Source organism: Bos grunniens, chromosome 8, assembly GCF_055505025.1.
Source record: "Bos grunniens cultivar Pamir isolate PY7600 chromosome 8, Bosgru_T2T1.0, whole genome shotgun sequence".
NCBI classification, from domain to species: Eukaryota; Metazoa; Chordata; class Mammalia; order Artiodactyla; family Bovidae; genus Bos; species Bos grunniens.
In genome coordinates, this window is record NC_141172.1 from 8,637,337 (window position 1) to 8,656,135 (window position 18,799).

The following is an 18,799-nucleotide window of genomic DNA, read 5'->3' on the forward strand; positions in this document are numbered from 1 at the left end:
TCTGATGTTTGCACTTACTCAGTCCTGTAATTTTCTCATTATATGGAAAAGATACACTGCTGAAAATTTGACAATGACTATATATTTTATAGCCTGAGTTCTATAATTTTCTTGCTAGCCCATATTAGTCTAAAGAAAAAGATTACTAATTTAGAAAATAAACCATGAATAGGAATAGAGGCTCAAATAATACCTATATTCTTCTCAGCCAATTTTGCTCATCCTATCATTGGTTATCACAATATACAATTAGGGAAGTGTTAATCATTTTCCCCCATTTTATTAGTTTCTGATCTTTTATTTAATATGCTCCTCCTTTCATGTCTGCTTTGTTGGCTGTTTTCAAGCTTCCTCTTTAACCTATGAGTTATTTATAAGCACATTTTTTAGTTTCTATTCAGGTGAGTTTTTTTTTTAAGATTTCTTTTTATTGTTGATTTCAAATTAATTTATTATAGTCACAGAATGTAGTCTATTTGATTCTGGTTACCTTATATTTTGGAAACTTCTTCTGTGATTTAGGACATAGTCCATTTTTTAAAGTACTCCTTGTGTGCTCAGAAATAACGCTTACTCTCTGTTAGGTACAAAATTTTCTTTATGTATTAGACCAACTTTATTAGTTGTGTTGTTCAAATCTTCTATATAGGAATTCTCAAAGATATTGTAAGTCTGGTTCCATACCACCACAATAAACAAATACCACAATAATGTGAGTCATGGGGATTATTTTGTTTCCCAGTACATATAAAACTTATGCTTATATTATAATGTAGAATGTAGTATCTACTCATAAGAGTCTAAATAACAATGCTCATATCTAAATTAAAAAACATTTTATTGCTAAAAAATGCTAACCATCATTTGAGCCTTCAAGTGAGTCATACTCTTTGTTGTGGAGGGTCTTGCCTCAATGTTGAAGGCTGCTGACTGACCGGGGTGGTTTCTGTAGGATAGGATGACTGTGGAAATTTCTTTAAATAAGATAATAATGAAGTTTGCCGCATCCATTGACTCTTCCTTTCACGAAAAATGTCTCTGTAGCATGAATTACTGTTTGGTAACACTTTACCCAAAGTAGAACGTCTTTCAAAACCGAAGTCAATCCTCTCAAACCCTGCTTCTGCTTTATCAACTAAGTTTATGTAATATTCTAAATCCTCTGTTGTTATTTCATCAATCCTCACAGCATCTTCACCAGGAGTAGATTCCATGTCAAAAAATCATTTTCTTAATGCTCACCCATGAAAAGCAACTCCTCATCCATTAAAGTTCTATCATGGGATTGAAGCAATTTAGTCACATCTTCAGGTTCCACTTCTAATTCTAGTTCTCTTGCTATTTTTCTACCACACTGGGTGTTATTTCCTCCACCAAAGTCTTAAAGCCCCGCAAGGCACCATGAGGGTTGGAATTAACTTATTTCAAACTCCTGCTAATATTTATATTTTGACCTCTTCTTTTGAGTCATGAATATTCTCAATGGTATCTAGAATGGTAAACCCTTTCCAGGTTTTCATTTAACCACCCAAATCCATGAGGAATCACTATGGTAGTTATAGCCTAAAAATTTATTTCTTATGGGACTGCTCTGGCAGTCCAGTGGACAGAATTTGGCACTTTCACTGTGGTGGCCTAGGTTCAATCCCTGATCAGGAAACTAAGATCCTGAAAGCTGTGAGGTATGCCACTCTCAAAATATATTTCTTAAATAATGAAGCCTTGAAAGTTGAAATTACTCCTTGATCTGTGGACTGCAGAATGGATATTGAGAAGGTAGGCATTAAACAACATTAACCTTGTACATCTCCATCAGAGCGCTTGGGTGACCAAACACATTGTCAATGAGCAGTAATATTTTCAAAGGACTCTCTTTTTTCTGAGCAGTAGTGGGCTTCAAATATTTAGTAAACCATGTTGTAAGCAGATGTGCTGTCCCCCATGCTTTGCTGTTCCATTTACAGAGCACAGGAAGAGAAGATTTAGCATAATTCAGAATGGCAAATGAGCATTCATTTTGTTGCTGTTCAGTCGCCAAGTTGTATCCTACTCTTGAAACCCCATGGACTATAGCCCACCAGGCTCGTCTGTCCATGAAATTTCCCAGGCAAGAATACTGGAGTGGGTTGCCATTTCCTTCTCCAGGGGATTTTCCTGACTCAGGGATCAAACCCATATCTCCTGGATTGGCAGGTAGATTCTTTACCACTGAGCCACCAGACCAGCTGCATTAGCCCCTAACAAGAGAGTCATCCTGCCCTGTGAAGCTCTCAAGCCAGGCAGTGACCTCTCCTCTCTAGCTATGAAAGTCCTAATGACATCTTCTTCCAATAGAAGACTGTTCTGTCTCCAATGAAAATCTGTTGTTTAGAACAACCACCTTCACGAACGATCTTAGCTAGATCTTCTGGATAATGTGCTGCAGCTTCTACATCAGCATTTGCTGCTCTGCCATGAACTCTGATGCTACAGAGATGACTTCTTTCCTAAAACTTCACGAAATCGACCCCTGCTAGCTTCAAACCTTTGTTCTGCAGCTTCCTCATCTCTCAGCCCTCACAGAATTAGAGTTAGGGCCTTGTCTTAGATTAGGCTTGGACTTAAGGGAATGCCATGACTGGCTGATCTATGCAGATCCCCAAACCTTCTCCATATCAGTAATAAGGCTGTTTTGTTTTCTTATCATTCATGAATTCACTGGAGTATCATTTTCAATTTACTTTAAAAACCTTCCCTTTGGATTCGCAACTTGGCTGCTGGGCTCAAAAAGCCTAACTTTTGGCCTGTTTCAACTTTCAACATGCCTTTTTCACTAAGCTTAATCATTTCTAGCCTTTGATTTAAAGTGAGAGGTATGCAACTCCTTTCACTTGAACCCTTAGCAGCCACTGTGAGGTTAGTTGGCCTGATTTCAATACCGTTGTGTCTAAGTCAACAGGGAGGCCCATGGAGAGCCTTTTATATGTAAACCCACCCCCCAAAATTGTGTGAATTGCTTTATTGTGATGTTTGCTTTACTGTAGTGGTCTGGAACCAAACCTGCAATAACTCAGAGAAATGCCTGTTATCCAAGTGTTACCAAAATGTGACACAGGGATATGAAGTGAGCAAATGCTTTTGGAAAAAAAGGCACCAACAGATTTGCTCAACACAGTGTTGCCATGAACCTTCAATTTGTAAAAACTGTGGTGTCTGCAAAACAAGAGTCCGAAATGAAGTACTTGGATGCAATCTCAAAAATGACAGAATGATCTGTTTGTTTCCAAGGCAAACCATTCAATAACACATTAATCCAAGTCTATGCCCCAACCAGTAATGCTGAAGAAGCTGAACAGTTCTAGGAAGACCTACAAGACCTTCTAGAACTAACACCCATAAAAGATGTCCTTTTCATTATAGGGGACTGGAATGCAAAAGTAGGAAGTCAAGAAACACCTGGAATAACAGGCAAATTTGACCTTGGAGTACAGAATGAAGTAGGGCAAAAGCTAACAGAGTTTTGCAAGAGAATGCACTGGTCATAGCAAACACCCTCCTCCAACAACACAAGAGAAGACTCTACACATGGACATCACCATATGGTCCATACAGAAATCAGATTGATTATATTCCTTGCAGCCTAAGATGGAGAACCTCTATACAGTCAGCAAAAACAAGACTGGGAGCTGACTGTGGCTCAGATCATGAATTCCTTATTGCCAAATTCAGACTTAAATTGAAGAAAGTAGGGAAAACCACTAGACCATTCAGGTATGACCTAAATCAAATCCCTTACGATTATACAGTGGAAGTGACAAATAGATTCAAGGGATTAGATCTCATAGAGTGCCTGATGCAATCAACTATCAATGGAGGTTCGTGACACTATACAGGAGACAGGGATCAAGACCATCCAAAAGAAAAAGAAATGCAAAAAAGCAAAATGGCTGTCTGAGGAGGCTTTACAAATAGTTGTGAAAAGAAGAGAAGCGAAAAGCAAAGGAGAAAAGGAAAGATATAAACATCTGAATGCAGAGTTCCAAAGAATAGCAAGGGGGAGATAAGAAAGCCTTCCTCAGTGATCAGTGCAAAGAAATAGAGGAAAACAATAGGATAGAAAAGACTAGAGATCTCTTCAAGAAAATTAGAGATACCAAGGGAACATTTCATGCAAAGATGGGCTCAATAAAGGACAGAAATGGTATGGACCTAACAGAAGCAGAAGATATTAAGAAGAGGTGGCAAGAATACACAGAAGAACTGTACAAAAAAGATCTTCACGACCCAGATAATCATGATGGTGTGATCACTCACCTAGAGCCAGACATCCTGAAATCTGAAGACAAGTGGGCCTTAGGAAGCATCACTATGAACAAAGCTAGTGGAGGTGATGGAATTCCAGTGGAGCAATTTCAAATTCTAAAAGATGATGTTGTCAAAGTGCTGCATTCAATATGCCAGCAAATTTGGAAAACTCAGCAGTGGCCCCAGGACTGGAAAAGGTCAGTTTTCATTCCAATCCCAAAGAAAGGCAATGCCAAAGAATGCTCAAACTACTGCACAATTGCAGTCATCTCACACACTAGTAAAGTAATGCTCAAAATTCTCCAAACCAGGCTTCAACAGTACTTGAACTGAGAACTCCCATATTCTCAAGCTGGATTTAGAAAAGGTAGAGGAACCAGAGATCAAATTGCCAACACCTGTTGGATCACTGAAAAAGCAAGAGAGTTCCAGAAAAACATCTATTCCTACTTTACTGATTATGCCAAAGCCTTTGTGTGCATCACCACAAACTGTGGAAAATTCTTAAAGAGATAGGAATACCAGACCATCTGACCTGCCTGTTGAGAAACCTGTATGCAGTCAGGAAGCAACCGTTAAAACTGGACATGGAACAACAGACTGGTTCCAAATAGGAAAAGGAGTTCATCAAGGCTGTATATTGTCACCCTGCTTACTTAACTTATATACATCATGAGAAACGCTGGGCTGGAAGAAACACAAGCTGGAATCAAGATTGCCGGGAGAAATATCAATAACTTCAGATACGCAGATGACACCAACTTTATGGCAGAAAGCAAAGAACTTAAAAGAGCCTCTTGATGAAAGTGAAACAGGAGAATGAAAAAGTTGGCTTAAAGTTCAACATTCAGAAAATTAAGATCACGGCATCTGGTCCCATCACTTCACTGCAAATATAGATGGGGAAACAGTGGAAACAATGACAGACTTTATTTTTGGGGGCTCCAAAATCACTGCAGATGGTGACTGCAGCCATGAAATTAAAAATACTTACTCCTTGGAAGAAAAGTTATGACCAACCTAGACAGCATATTAAAAAGCAGAGACATTACTTTGCCAACAAAGGTCCGTCTAGACAAGGGTATGGTTTTTCCAGTGGTCATGCATGGATGTTAGAATTGTACTACAAAGAAAGCTAAGCATTGAAGAATTGATGCTTTTGAAGTGTGGTGTTGGAGAAGACTCTTTAGAGTCCCTTGGACTGCAAGGAGATCAAATCAATCCATCCTAAAGGAAATCAGTTCTGAATATTCATTGGAAGGACTGATGCTGAAGCTGAAACTCCAATACTTCGGCCACCTGATGCAAAGAACTGACTCATTGGAAAAGACCCTGATGCTGGGAAATATTGAAGGCGGGAGGAGAAGGGGACGACAAAGGATGAATTGGTTGGATGGCATCACCAAGTCAATGGACATGAGTTTGAGTAAACTCCGGGAGTTGGTGATGGACAGGGAGGCGTGGTATGCTGCAGTCCATGGGGTCACAGAGAGTCAGACACGACTGAGTGACTGAACTGTCGTGTCTGCAAAGCACAATAAAGGGAAGTGCAATAAAACCAGGTATATGTGTTTTCCTGACTACTTTTCTATTTGCCTATTTTTTTTTTTTTAAGGATATGTATTTATTTGGCTCCATCAAGTCTTAGCTGTGGTGTGTGGACTTGGTTGCTCTGCAGCACGTGGAATCTTAGTGCCCTGACCAAGGATCAAACTCATGTCCCCTGCACTGCAAGGGGATTCCTAACCACTGGACCACCAGGTAAGTCCCTACCTATCTGTTTTAATAGAGATATGCTAAACTGTGGGCTCATCAGTTTTCCTTCTAATCCTGTCATCTTTCACTTTTAAGTCTATGTTAGGTGTTATATAAATGCTCTAGCTGCCCAACATACTTTAGCGCTCACTTTAAACAGTATTTTATCTGACTTTAATACTGCCACACCGGTTTTTTTTCTTCATCATACCATCACCTTTTTCAAGTGTATCTTTTCCTATTTACCAATGTATTTCTTTCAAGCCTGTTTGTGCTATACTACTGTTTTTAAACAATATATAGTTTCCTCCTACCAAAGTATAAACTCAATGAGGAGTTTTGTCCCCCAGTGGTCTTATTCCCAGAGCCTAGATCAGTGTCTGGCACGTAGCAGGTGCTCAAAAAATACATACATACATTTACAATATACACTTTTACTTGGCTTTATGAGAAAAAGTTATAGTTAAAAGTATTCAGCACTTCCATCTTCTTGAACAAGACTATGCTCCTAGCACACTTTAGCTACCTAATACTCCTTGTTATCATTTTCCAGAGACTCAGAATAACCTTTACAAAAGTAATTGGTCTTGTTATTATCATTGTTAAGTGACTTTGCCAAAAAGTACACCCTCATCCTATCTTGGGGTTCTCTTTTCTTTCTGCTAAAGGATGCTCTTTAGAAATTCTTATAGATAGGGTATGCTAAATTATTTTAGTCTGCCCCAAAATGTCTTTATCTTGTCCTCAATCTTCAGTGGTATTTTAGATGGATAAAGTTATCATTACTCAGCATTTTAAAGACATTAGTTCATTATCTTCTAGCTGTCCCTGTTGCTGTTGAGAAGCCTGCACAGTTGATAATCTGTTGGAGATTTCTTCTCTATGGTAGCTTTTAAATGTCTCTAGCCTTCTGTCTTATAGTTGCAAAGAATGTTTCTCATTGTGATTGGTTTTTACTTGTCCCGCTTAGTATGCAGAGAGTAATTTTAATGTGCGGTTTCAAGTTTTCAGTTCTGAAAACTTCAGGATGTAGTTCTTTAGTTATCATTTCTTAGTCATTTTTACAGCCCCTTGTTCTAGAACTTCCATTAGATGTAAACTGAAGTTTTTCAACCTATTTTTAATATCTCTTAATGGCATAATTATATAATTTTGAGTATTTTAAGTCTCTATTATTCATTCTGGGTGATCTAAAGAGTTAGAACAATTTTCCACTTTGCTAGTTCTCTCTTTAATCATGTCTACTTTAGAATTCATTTCATCTATTGACTTAATTCCTATAACTACATTTCTAGGCAAATTGGCTTTTATGTTTGTCTATTCTTATTTCACGTCTGCTAATTTATCATAAGTTCTTATTCTTTTAAAGTGCTTTTTATTATTTATCTATTGAAGAATCCTAAACATACATATTTTTAAAACAAGTCTTTAGAAAATTATTACTTTCTATTTATTGCTTTTATTACATTTGGGAGTGAATCGGTCTCCTGACTGTTGATTTTATTGAATGACTTTTTAGGTTTAGCTTTTTTCTTTAATTATGCTTTGGAATTTCTGTTTACAGATCTTGAGTAAGAGAGTTTTCTCTCTCTCTTGTTCTCTCTCCCTCACTCCCCCTATTTATCCACCACGTTTCATTCATTTTTGTCTTTACCAATACCCATGGGGCCCTGGACTTTCCTGGTGGCTCAGATGGTAAAGTGACTGCCTACAATGTGGGAGACCCGGGTTTGATCCCTGGGTCGGGAAGATCCTCTGGAGAAGGAAATGGCAATCCACTCCAGTACCTTTGCCTGGAAAATCCCATGAAGGGAGGATCCTGGTGGGCTACAGTCCATGGGGTCGCACAGTCAGACATGACTGAGCAAATTCACTTTACTTTATGGGGCCCTAGTTAAAAACCAGGTCTAATATTATGACTGCACACTCCAGCCATTATCAGCTACCATAGACTCAGCTACTGAGTCATTACAGTTTGGCCCTCTCACATCTTTAGACAAATATTTTTAAGTATTTTTAATGCTAAATGCAGCTTCAGGAAAGAGCTGGTTGCACATTTTATATAAACTTTCTTTTAGGAGCAGTAGAGTCCCATTTCCAACCCCTACTTTTAACTGGTAAGTCTAGTTCTAGTCCTCTGACTCCCACGCAACACTTTTACTTCTGTATACCCACAGAAACTGAATGCCCTAGCCACCCCAGCCACTTCAGACCTGGATTCTAGTAGCCCACGTTTTTATCTCCAATCATTTTGCATTTCTATTCTACAAATTAGCTTATTTTGTGTTTTAGGCTGACTCTGTTTAAAAATTCCCTTATTACACTTTAGCTCTAACTGGCACATGATTATAGCTGTATTGGTCCATACAGTCAAAGATATGGTCTTTCTAGTACTCATGTACAGCTGTGAGAGTTGGACCATACAGAAGCCTGAGTGCTGAAGAAGTGATGTTTAGTTCATTGTGGTGTTGAAGAAGACTCTTGAGAGTCCCTTGGACTACAAGGACATCAAACCAGTAAATCCTAAAGGAAATCAATCCTGAGTATTCATTGGAAGGACTAATGCTGAAGCTGAAGCTCCAATACTTTGGACACTTGATGTGAAGAACTGATTCACTGGAAAAGACCCTGATGCTGAAAAAGAGTAAAGAGAAAAGGAGAAGCGGGTGGCAGAGGATGAGATGGTTAGATAGCATCACTGACTTAATGGACATGAAGTTGAGCAAACTCTATGACACAGTGGAGGATGGAAAACCTGGTGAGCTGCAGTCCATGGGGTTGCAAAGGGCCAGACATGACTTAGCAAATGAACAACAACTACTCACAGATGACAATACCATTTACTGAATGGAAAGAATTGGGGATGGAAAGCAGGAACAGGTTTTAAGAAGAAAAATTAAGAATTGTATTTTAGACATGTTAAGTTGGAAATGTCATATAAACAGATACATGTCTGGAGTTCAGAAGAAAAGTTGACCTATATAATCCAAAATATGGGACTGGATAAGTTTACCCAGAAAAGGAAGAGAGGAGAAAAAGGGAACCTGGGAGAGAAACCGCATCTGATGACTCCTACAGTACTTTTAAACCGCATTGTATTATCTTTCATAAATTAGAAATACTGTCCATATATCACAAATGCTTGAATTAAAGAAGTGCTAAAAACAAAATCAGTAATAACGCAACAACCAAAACCTTCAATTAGGCAAGACAGTAAGAGGAGAATTGGAGGACAGAGGGTTGTAACATGGGACATTTTGTATTATAAGGTTCTGGTTAAAGACAAATCCCTAGGGAAGACAAGTCAGTACCTGCCATGATAACGATACAGTGAGAAAGCAACTCAAGCTAAACAGAAACAGACTCATAGACTTTGAAAACACAGTTACAAAAAGGGAAAGGTGGAAAGGAGGGATAAATTGGGTTTGGGATTAACATATACACATTACTATATATAAAACAGGTAATCAACAAGGACCTACTGTACAGGGAACTGTACTCAATATTCTGTAATAACCTATATGGGAAAAGAATATGAAAAAAAATGGATATATGTATATGGATAACTGAATAGCCTTGCTGTACACCTGAAACTAACACAATATTATAAATCAACATTACTCCAATAAAAAATAAAGTTAAATTAAAAAAACACCACCTTATCAGTTGAAAAGCCTCATCTGATATATTTCTTTGGTCTTTTTACTGGGAACTGAAGGAGAATCCCCAGCAAAAAAGGCAGACAATCAGCCTCCACTGCTATCCTTATATCTTGGTCATTGTCCTTTTTCTACAACTGCCTGCCTCGCTGTGAATAGCCTACTTTTACTATCTTTTCAACAACCAATCTCCATTAACACCACTCTAATTTCAATCAACAGAATTTTGCAATGTGACTTTATTTGATCAAAATATGGAAAATATTTTCCCAATTTAGATCCATCATCTACCAAAGACCCTGGAGCTTAAATTCTTTTTAATCAAATAGAAAAAATTATTCATGCTCAAGGGGGGAAAAAAGCCTCACAGAAGAAGAAAAACACCAAGGACATATGTATGGTTATTGTGGTGGCCTAAATTCGATTATTGTTTCTGAGACTTTGGCTTTGAATCAGGTAGGCAGAGTCTTTGGCGTCTTTCCCAATCAAGTGGAATCTATTCTGTACTAATGAGACCTACGCTGTATTAGATTTGCTATCATTAAAAAAAATTCATTACAAAATGTTGGTTTATGGTCATCGAAAGCCCACATAAAAATAAACTTCTGATCAGGCTCATCCATGTTGATAACTGACTACAGTTCTGGAATTAAGTCTTCTGATTTCAAATTTTGTGCCCTACTACACTGCATAGCTTTGTCTGCCTTGAAAACTCACTTACTCACCCTATCAGATATAAAGACCTATCAGAATTAGGACAATGGCAGAAGATCAAGACAAGGATAGAAAATGGACTGCAGAATAGAATAGCAAAATAAGTTGCACAAGTGAAAAGTAGATACTGTATGACACAGGTAGCATCACAAATCAGTGGAGAAAGGATGGACTAGTCATAAACAGTGCTAGCTAGACATCTACGTAGTTTTAAAATGATATCACCTCCGCATTCCAGATATAAAAATAAACTGTAGATAAAAAAATCCAAATCTGAGAAGCAAAACTTTAAAACTGTCTAAAGAAAACAAAGGAGAATATTATTTGCAATCTTTGAGTAGAGATTTCTTAAACAACTTAAAAAAAAAGAAAAATAATAATACATATTAAAATTTTAACCAAAGTTAGACTTTATCTGTAATGCATAAAACTGATTAAGAAATTATACCAGAATATATTTACCAGAATATACTGTTATATACACAAGTACTTCACAGAAGAGGATATCTAAATAATAAGTTATTTAGCTATTATAAATTATATATGTAAGAAAAAGGAAGTTCAATTTCACTAGTAATCAGGGAAATACAAATTAAAATAGCAATGAGGATTGTCAATAAGATTGGGAAAATTTTAAATGTGATGGTGAGCATGTAGAACAATGAGAACTCTCTGCACTTCCATATGAGGTTCTAAATTGTACAGCAACTTTGGAAAACAATTTGGCAACATCTGGTAATGCTGAAGATTCACAAGATCTAACTGTTACATTTTCAGTTATATATTCTAGAGAAGCTCACATAGATGCACAATATTCATAGCAGCATTATTTATAACAGAGTAAAAACAATGTGTAACCTAAATATCCATTAACATAAACAAATTTGATATATTCATACAACAGAACGCTGAACAGCAAAGACAGCAAATAAACACACACTGTACATATTACCATAGATAAATATCATAAAAATGATGAATGACAAAAACAAGCTGCAAAAATACATGCAGTTTTGACAGTGCAAAGTTTTAAAATACTTCAACCAATACAATATATTGTTTAGGTAAATACATATAAGTGTAAATACACAATAACACCAAGTTCTGGATAATGATAGTTTACAAAGGAGATTCAATCAGGGAGGGGGATCTGGTGTTTTGTGTTTCATTTATTAAATGAGTGATAAATCTATTGCTGTTCAATGTATTATTCTTTATAATATACATGTATATGTATATGACATATTGGGTTGGCCAAAAATTTGTTTAGATTTTTCAGTTCAGTTCAGTTGCTCAGTCGGGCCTGACCCTTTGTGACCTCATGGACTGCAGCACACCAGGCCTCCTTGTCCATCACCAACTCCCAGAGTTTACTCAAACGCATGTCCATTGAGTTGGTGATGCCATCCAACCATCTCATCCTCTGTCATCCCCTTCTCCTGCCTTCAATCTTTCCCAGCATCAGGGTCTTTTCCAATGAGTCAGTTCTTCGCATCAGGTAGCTGAAGTATTGGAGCTTCAGTTTCAGCATCAGTCCTTCCAATGAATATTCAGGACTGATTTCCTTTAGGATGGACTGGTTTGATCTCTTTGCTGTCCAAGGGACTCTCAAGTGTTTTCTCCAACACCACAGTTCAAAAAAGCATCAATTCTTCAATGCTTAGCATTCTTTATAGTCCAACTCTCACATCCATACATGACTACTGGAAAAAATCATAGCTTTGACTAGATGGACCTTTGTTGGCAAAGTAGCCATCTAGGAAGGTCATAACTTCTCTTCCAAGGAGTAAGCGTCTTTTAATTTCATGGTTGCAGTCACCATCTGCAGTGATTCTGGAGCCCCCAAAAATAAAGTCTCCCACTGTTTTCATTGTTTCTCCATCTATTTGCCATGAAGTGATGGGGCCAGATGCCATGATCTTAGTTTTTTGAATGTTGACCCTCAAGTCAACTTTTTCACTCTCCTGTTTCACTTTCATCAAGAGGCTCTTCAGTTTTTCGTTTTCTGCCATAAGGATGGTGTCATCTGCATATCTATCTGAGGTTATTGATATTTCTCCTGGCAATCTTGATTCCAGCTTGTGCTTCCTCCAGCCCAGCATTTCTCATGATGTACTCTGCATATAAGTTAAACAAGCAGGGTGACAATATACAGCCTTGATGTACTCCTTTCCTGATTTGGAACTAGTCTGTTGTTCCATGTCCAGTTCTAACTGTTGCTTCTTGACCTGCATACAGATTTCTCAAGAGGCAGGTCAGGTGGTCTGGTATTCCCATCTCTTTCAGAATTTTCCAGAGTTTGTTGTGATCTACATAGTCAAAGGCTTTGGCATAGTTGATAAAGCAAAAATGGATGTTTCTCTAGAACTCTCTTGCTTTCTTGGTGATCCAGCGAATATTGTCAATTTGATCTATGGTTCCTCTACATTTTCTAAATTCAGCTTGAACATCTGGAAGTTCATGGTTCATGTACTGTTGAAGCCTGGCTTGGAGAATTTTGAGCATTACTTTACCAGTGTGTGAGATGAGTGCAGCTGTGTGGTAGTTTGAGCATTCTTTGGCATTGCCTTTCTTTGGGATTGGAATGAAAACTGATCTTTTCCAGTCCTGGGGCCACTGTTGAGTTTTCCAAATTTGCTGGCATACTGAGTGGAGCACTTTCACAGCATCATCTTTTAGGATTTGAAATAGTTCAAATGGAATTCCATCACCTCCACTAGCTTTGTTCATAGTGATGCTTCCTAAGGCCCACTTGACTTCGCATTCCAGGATGTCTGGCTCTAGGCTGGTGATCACACCATCGTGATTATCTGGGTCAGATTTTTCAGTAACTTTTCAGGGAAAATTCAAATGAACTTTATGATCAACCCAATATATACATGCATATAAATGTGTATGTGTGTGTGTGTGTTTGTATAAATACCTGTATGTCAGAAATAGTTATAATTAAAAAAAGAATACAGGACAAAAAGGCGGTCAAGGCTCCCATAATTTCAATATACCTTGCTACTTTCAGAGAGGCAGTAGTTTTGAAATTAAGCATCACTAGGTAAGGTAAATAGAGAACTAATTAGTAATTCACCTCTTTAACAAGATCTGTACCTATCAATCTATCTTCCTTTTATTCTAAGTTTACCTTCTCCCATTATTGGACCACCAATTTGTTTGTAACCCAGTGAAAAACAGTAAGCTGGGATTTCAACTTCCAAGCTTTCTTTCGATCAACAGGGGAAATGACAAAATATAAACTCCACACTACAGATATTTTGCAAATAATCTCATTTTCTTTTCCAAGCACTGAGACTACCTTAAAAGAATGTTGTCTTCTAAATTCAAGAATGGCTAATGGCAATGAGGAAAGTTAATTTAGATCCTAATTGACTTTACCAGTGACTGCTGTAAACTGTGGGTGATGTCAACTTTTAGATAAATAAAAGATAAAATTTAATGATTAAATAATAAATTTTTATTCCCATTATCTAAGGAATAGACAATTTTCCAAGTAAAAGACTAACCAGGGAAAAAGATGAGAAAATGGTTTCAGTAAACCGAGAGGAAATAAAGGACAGCATGACTGATTAGGAAGAAACTGACTGGTACACAGCATACATTCTCAGAGTCACCACAGAATAGTAACATTGCAAAGATTTATTATGACATCTGGATATACTGTGCCTATTATTTAATGAACCTCATGGAAAACTCATAAATTAGGTAAGAAAAGGCTTAAAGCCAAAATTCACTCAAGAAGTTAAAATGAAAACAAAAATAATAATTACCTCAATTCTATTCCCTTGCTTTGATGACATTATGAAATAGAAAATATTACTTCTTCAGAAGTTACATTTGATTAAGCAAAGGACAACATCTTGAACTTTCATCCTAATTATAGTGAGGGGATCACTCTTATGTCACTTTAATCTTATGAACTAGAAATAGCTAGAAAACAGAACAGTATTCTGTACATATATACTTTACAACAATGGATGCAATAACTGGGAAACAAATAATTAAAAACTGAAGAATTTACACTTAATCTTGATGTACATAAAGAACTATTAATCGGAATTCACAGTAAAATAATGCTCATTCATCAAGTGAAAAGCATAACCTTTCTTTTTTGGATTAAAGTAATAAACTGCTATTTTCTCAAAACAAATCAAACTGAAGGTGAATAATTTTGAAAATTTCCATTCTCTAAATACGAACTGAAAATTAACCAGGAAAAAATTTAAATTAGCTTAATGAAACAGAAAACATAGCTTAGACTTTCCTAAACATTACAATAATAGATCAACTTCCTCAGCCCTGAAAAAACTATGGAAAGATTATGTTAGAGGGAAGACTATGTTCAGAAATGAGTTCTTTGAAACTCCACAAAACTGTCCTATAATCTCATGATTTACAATAAGAAAATAAGGCATTAGTGGAAAAAAACTGAAGACAAATAAATGGAAAGATTTCCATTCTTAAAGACGGAAAAAATCAATATTGTTAAAATATCTGTACTACCCAAACCAATCTACAAATTCTTTGCACTGCTATCAAAATTCCAACAGCATTTTTCACAGAAATAGGACAAATCCTAAAATTTATATGGAACAACAAAAGATCCAAACAGCCAAAGCAATCTTGAGAAAAAAGAACAAAGCTGGCAGTATCATTCATGCTCCTTGATTTCAAACTGTATTACAAAGCTATAGTAATCAAACAACATGAGAGTCCAAAAATAAACACATGCATATATGGTCAATTAATTTTTGATAAAAGAGCCAAGAAGACACAATAAGGAAAAAACAGTCTTTTCAATAAATGATGTTGGAAAAGTTGGACACCACATGTCAAAGAATGAAACTGGACTACCATACACAAAAATTAATTCAAAATGGATTAAAGACTTGAACACCCAGAAGAAAACAAATAGCAAGCTCCTTGACATCAGTCTTAGTAATGATTTAAAAAAAATTTTTTGGATACAAAAAGTAAAGGTGACAAAAGTAAAAATAAACAAGTGGGACTATATCAAACCAAAAAGCTTCTGCACAGCAAAGGAAATCATCAACCCAATGAAAAGGCAACTAACTGATTGGGAGAAAATATCTGCGAATCATATATATGTTAAGGAGTTATTTTCAAAAGATATAAAGAACTCATACAATTTCAATGTAAAAAACCCAAACAATCCAATTTAAAAATGGGCAAAAGTTCTGAATAGACATTTTTCCAAAGACAACACACAGATGGTCAACACATACCTGAAAAGGTGCTCAGGATCTCTAACCTTCAGGGAAACACAAATCAAAACCACAATATCACCTCACAACTGACAGAATGGCTATTACCAAAAAGATAAGCCATAACAAGCATTGATGAGGATGTGGAAAAAAGTGAACCACTGTACACTGCTGGTGGGAATGAAGAGTGGTATAGCCACTATGGAAAAAGAGAATGGCGATTCCTCAAATAATAAAAAATAGAACCACCATATGACTCAACAATTCCACTTTGGGGTATTCAAGAAAACAAAAACACAAACTTGACAAGATATTCGCACCTCATGTTCACTGCAGCATTAGTCACAACAGCCAAGACATGGAATCAACCTAAGTGTCCACTGATGGCTGAACAGATAAAGAAAATGTGGTATACATATACAATGGAATACTATTCAGCTGTAAAAGATGTCATTTTGCCATTTTGTGACAATATGGATTGACCCTGAAGGTGTGTGCTAAGGGAAATTAAGTCAGAGAAAAGCAAATACCTTATGATCTCATTTAGATAATCTTAAACTCCCCCCCCGCCCCGCCTCAAAAAACCCACCAAACTTACAAAGAGAACAGACTGGTGGTTGCCAGAGGCAAAGGGTAGGCAATGGATGAAATGGGTGAAGGTGGTCAAAAGGTACATATTTCAAGCCATAAGAGAAATGAGGTATAAGAATTTAATGTACAGCTTGGTGTCTGTAGTTAATAATACTGTACTATAGTTTTGAAAGTTGCTAAGAGTAGATTTTAGAAGTTCTTATCACAAGAAAAAAAACGTTTTAACTATGTATGGTGATGGATGTTAAGATTTATTACAGTGATCACTTGCAATATATACAAATATCAAATCATTATGCTGCACACCTGAAACTAGTAATATGTAAATTACACCTCAATCAAAAAAAAAAAACTAATCTCCAGAGAGTGGGGCATAGTTCTTGGGGGATTAGCCTACTGTGTTCTCTCTTTGCCTGGCAAAGTAATAAAGCCACTCTTGCCTTCTCCTCCATAAAAAGAAAAAAATCTAATCTCACATTTTATAATACTTGAAATAATAAACAATTTGCATCTTGGAAAAAATAGGCACAACTAAACTGTCTAGTTTTATGATATCATATTGTGAAACACCAGAATCACTTTCCAGAAAACATGCAAGGTTCTATTAATCATATTCACATCTTTAAAACATACTTTGCCTTTTCAATTAGTTCTAGGCCAAGGCTAGGAAAGCTCCATGAACTTTTTATTAAGAATATGACATGCATGAAACATGGTTTTATGGTTCCAATTTATGTTATAAAGCAAAAAATATGATATTCAGTAGCAAAATTATGGAAAATTATTCTTTCTGGGTCTTAAGGTCCTAAGAAGGTTATGGAGAGAAGGGAACTAAATTTAGTGACCTCTTAGTGTGTGACAGGCTCTTATAATTATGACTTACTTTTCAAAACCATGTGGAAAAAGAAACTCTGGAAATACATTCAAGAAATTATTGATATATTTGGTGGTTACTGGTAGAGATGGAGAGGGGGCAAAAATTGAGAACATGAGAAACAAGAGTAGGAACAATGCTTCTCAATATATGTTTACTATTTTTAACGTTATAAACATTACAAATCACCTATCCAAAAAAGTAAATTTAAAAAAAAACATCAAAAAATTTTAAAACCCTTAAGAACAAGAGGCCTATGAGAAGAGCAAAAAAAAAACCAAGAGGATGGGGAGCAGGCATTTGTCAGGGGTCCCAGATCATCTGATATAGCTGATTACAGCATTAACCCAATTCTGGTCTATATATGTATTTTTTTTTGGTGTATTTTTTTCCTCTATAGGTCTTTAGATGTTTTTTAAAACCCCAAAGTACACACTGTTGTTGGTATTTTATAGAAACATTTATTTAGCTTTACATATATGTTTACAACTTTACTTCATTTCTTCTTGCATCTCCTACTATCTATGAGATTATTTTCATTCTTCTTGAAATATAACCTTTAGTAGTTCGTACAAATCTTTTGGTGGTAAACTCAAGAGTTTTTGTTTATATGTAAATGGCTTTATTTCATCTCTATTCTTGAGAACAAATCGGTGTTTTCCAGAACATGCAGAGATGAAGTCTATTCTTGAGAACAAATCGGCGTTTTCCAGAACATGCAGAGATGAAGTTTGGGGTGTGAGATATTTATTCGGGAACAGTATCTACAATTGGACAGAAGAAAGTGACCTGCCATGCATTCTCAGAAAAGCCTCAGCCAAACTGGTAGGGAGTTCCAGAGCAAATAAGGACCATCAGAGGGTCCTACGCTGGGCCAACGGCCAAGCCTTCTTAGTTCACCTAAGAATTGCTGGTTGCAGGCCCACCTCAGATAAGGCAGCTTTCCACCTGAAGGATGTCTACCGACCCCACTCCCTGCAGCTGAGAGGCTTGTCCTTCTGTGAAGGCGATCTGGCCACGCATCCCCACAAGAGTTTTACATGGTACAAAATTCTGGTTGAAAAGTTTTTTTTCTCTCAACATTTAGAAGATACCGTTTTCTGGCTTTTGTTATTGTTAAGAACTCTGCTGTCATTCTAACTGTTGGTCTTCTTTAGAAGATCCCTTTTCTGAGACTGTTTTTTATGACTCCTCTCTTTGGAGTTCTGCAGTTTCACTGAAGTGTGGATTTCTTTTTACTTATCCTGCTAGTGGTATACAGTTCCTCCTTGGTCTGTGAATTCACGTGTTTAGCAGTTGTGGAAAACCTGTAGTCATTATCTCTTTAAATATTGTCTCTCCTAGACTCTCTCAATTCCCTCCCTCCTGGAAATCTAATTATTGGGTTGGCCAAAAAGTTCATTCACATACAGAAAGCCCATATCATCTTGTGGCCAACCTCATACACTCCTATTCGACCTTCTCATTCTGCCATTTCTCTTAACATCACTTTCACATTTTCCTTGTCTCTCTTATGGCATTCTGGATAGTTTTATTTTCACCTACTACCAGTTCATTACATTTCTCTTCAAACAGCAGCCTAAATTGCTGTTTCATATTAAATATTTCAGGAATTCTATCAAATGAGTTTCCATTTCAAAATTTATGTTTCTAGATTTTTTAAAAAATCTATTATTTCAAGTAATTTT

At 36.6% G+C, this 18,799-nt stretch overlaps 1 protein-coding gene across 4 annotated transcripts in view; it reads right to left on the reverse strand.

Moving 5' to 3' along the window:
• Positions 1 to 18,799, reverse strand: part of FZD3 (frizzled class receptor 3) — a 97,960-nt gene that overhangs the window by 21,323 nt on the left and 57,838 nt on the right. The window lies entirely within an intron of this gene.